Raw genomic sequence first — 3100 nt, 5'->3', positions numbered from 1 at the left:
AAATTAAATTTAAAAATTAAAGAAAAATTAAAAATATTTTAAAAAAAAAGAGTTAAAAAGAAAGAAAAAAAAAAAAGAGGGGTGGCTAGCCAGTTTGGGGGTGCATGGCTGAACCACCCATATGGCCATTGGGAGTGGTTTAGTCACCCTCAGGCCTCAAGAGCCTTGGGTCACCCTCATTTAGTTTGGAGGTAGCAGAGGGGTGGTTCGGCCACCCCCAAAGGCCAAACTCTCAATTCTCTCTCTCTCTCTCTCTCTCTCTCTTTCTCTCTCTCTTTGGTTTTGTGGGGGTGGCAAAACCACCCCCATGCCCATGGGCTAAGGGGATGGTTCGGTCACCCCTAGATCGGTTGGTCTGGGGTGAACGATTCCACCCTCAGGCCAAATGGGGGTGGTTCCAAGGCTATTGAGAATGGTTTCGGCCACCCTCATTTTGGTTTTTGATGGTCATGGGGTGGTTCAATCATCGTCACCCTCATTGGCCAAAATTTGTTCCAAAGGCGCGCCTTGAGCCACCCCTTCATATATATATATATATATATATATTATTTTTATTTTTAATTGAATATATAGCATGTGACATATATATATATATATATATTATTTTTATTTTTAATTGAATATATAGCATGTGACAAGGGTATTATTGTAATATTTCGATAAAATTGATCTTTTTTGCACTCTTTGGTAGTTTGAAGGTCTTTTTGACACTCTTTTGATAATTTGGAGATAATAATGCTCGTGTTTAGTAGTTTAGAGGACTACTTTAAAAAATGTGGGTAGTTTGGGTGGGGTGGTTCGTTTGTAGTTTTCCCTGAAATTATTTAATAGGCTACGCATGAGCTGGCGTTCTAGGGCGGGGTGTCCGGCGACGGTTTCATTTTACGCAAAATGCCCAATGAAACCCTGCACTACTCTCCGTTGCTACTGAGAAGGTGAAAGGAATTGCAGTTGGCGAGCCTTTTCAGGTAACACAATTAGCACCTTCATCTTTCACTAAACCAAGTCTGATTATCAACATCGTCGTGATTGAATTTTTGTTTTCACACACAACATGCTTGTATAGAATGCTATCTATTCAGTAGAGCGTGTGGACTTGGGAGTAATGGGTACAATAATCACATACAATTAGACACAGTAGGTGCCTAATTAGTGCATTAGCTATTGTTAGTTGTACTAATCCCATGTTTATCAATGCCCAAATAATGAAAAGGTATCTGGGTATACCTCTTCTAGTCTTCAATGATATCCCAAGACTAATTATGGCTCAGTTTAGATGTATTGCCATTCTTTTTTTATATGAAGTTTTATTTTACAAGGGCTTTTAGTTGGAAATTCTAAATGTAGTGTTTGACTCTACCAGTGCATCCTAGACACGAAGCAGCTGTAATCTGCTTTTCAATTGGGTTCATTATGTCTGTTGATTTTTGCAAGATTTAAGCTTTGGTTTTGCTTTAAAATCAATATGTAAACCCACAATAGCAAATCTGTATAAGGCTTACCTTCTTAAAAGTGACAGAGAAATGTATATTAGTGAAGTATTTTGTTTCCTGTTTCACAGTCATTAGTAGATTAATTGAACTGTATTAATGATATTTTTAGGTTTTTGCTATTCCATGCTTAAAGATTTATAACAGGACAAGGATCCTCTCCATTTTACTTGAAATAAAGATGAGTCATTTTATGGTCAAGTTTTTATTTTGTTGCATGTAACAGTGTATTTAATGCCATGACAACATATTCACCACGTGATATTATGTACACCGTTAAATCTATAAAATAAAATCTTGGCCTTGAAATGGCTCTCCATTTCACTTGAAATTGAGAATTTCCTATTCCAAGTTTTATGCAATTGGTTGCTTTGGGATTTCAAAGTAATTATGACCAACATTTACGCTAATATATTCATTTTTTTTTTTCAATGAATACATGAAAAATCATTGGAAAAACCCATAGAATACAAAGGGACAGGGAGAGCCCTCTGAGGGACCCTGCAACAACAACTAAAGTCTCACAAAGCAGTCTAAAGTACAAATAAATGAACAAAGCAACAAGGGAAGAGCTTATCTATCACAAATTATATATTCTGAAAATCCCCAAGACTCCACCGGTCATCTATTAACAGGATATGGATGGAAACTATGAACACTAACATTAATGAACTTCTGAATAAAGTAAACAAATTTGAGAATCGTGGTTACACCACCCGTTCACAAATTGTCTCTTTCTTTACCATTTTTGTAGAAATTACTTATGTTCTATATACATCATTTCGTATGCAGCTTTGTTTGAAGAGATATTATGTATTGATACCTTGACCTGGTCATGTTATGATTATTGGTCATCTTGAAACTTTATAGGATTTAGCTGCTTGCTGAAGGAAGGAGGAAGGATGGTAGATTGTCTGCAGGAATTATGCCTTTAAGCTTGTAGGATAGTCTCTAACAACTTAAAAGTACTTTATGTTTGATCTTGTAATGACTTAGTTTTTTATGTTTCTATATTCTCCCTTTTGCTTGGATGGGTTTCATTTTCTCTTTTTCTTTTTGGAGACTTTGATACCTAAACCGGTCCGTATAAGATTTAAGAGTAAAACTACAACACTAGTACGATGGTGATAGTTATTAGTTGGAATATAAGTGCTGCCATTTTCATATCCAAATTATTTTTTTTAATGAATATTGAAATCCAAGATCTTGCACAAACTATTTGACACAAAAGTATAATTGAAAATGACACGTGGCAGGAGTATTATAGGCACATTTCGACAAAATTGGCATTTTTTAAACTTTTTGGTAGTTTGAGAGCCCAGAGTCCAAGCATTAGCAGTTCGTGGGGCTACTTGCAAATGGATGGCAGTTTGGGAGGCTAAATTGTAATTTTTTCTATTTTTAAAATGAATATTGAAATCCAAGATCTTGCACATTTGCTATTTGACACAAAAGTATAATCACTCACCAAAGTCATTGTGAGATCCAATATGTATTGTCAAGGTTTCAGTTTATTGAGCCTTGTTGTGAATCGATATTGAAAGGTTTGTCTAAGAAGTCTGTCAATTGATCTGGAAATGATTGTCTGAGAATTCTGTCGATCATTTCAA

The 3100-nt window shown here is 35.6% G+C and overlaps 1 long non-coding RNA gene across 1 annotated transcript; it reads left to right on the top strand.

Moving 5' to 3' along the window:
- The first annotated feature begins 785 nt into the window (after positions 1–785).
- On the top strand, positions 786–2518 carry LOC133867850 (uncharacterized). The gene is made up of 2 exons (XR_009900217.1): positions 786–968; positions 2361–2518. It is a non-coding gene; the product is annotated as an uncharacterized LOC133867850 (long non-coding RNA).
- The last annotated feature ends 582 nt before the right edge of the window (positions 2519–3100 follow it).

Source organism: Alnus glutinosa, chromosome 5 (genome assembly GCF_958979055.1).
Source record: "Alnus glutinosa chromosome 5, dhAlnGlut1.1, whole genome shotgun sequence".
NCBI classification, from domain to species: domain Eukaryota; kingdom Viridiplantae; phylum Streptophyta; class Magnoliopsida; order Fagales; family Betulaceae; genus Alnus; species Alnus glutinosa.
The sequence above is the reverse complement of the archived record's forward strand: the minus strand, read 5'-3'. Positions and strand labels throughout refer to the sequence as shown.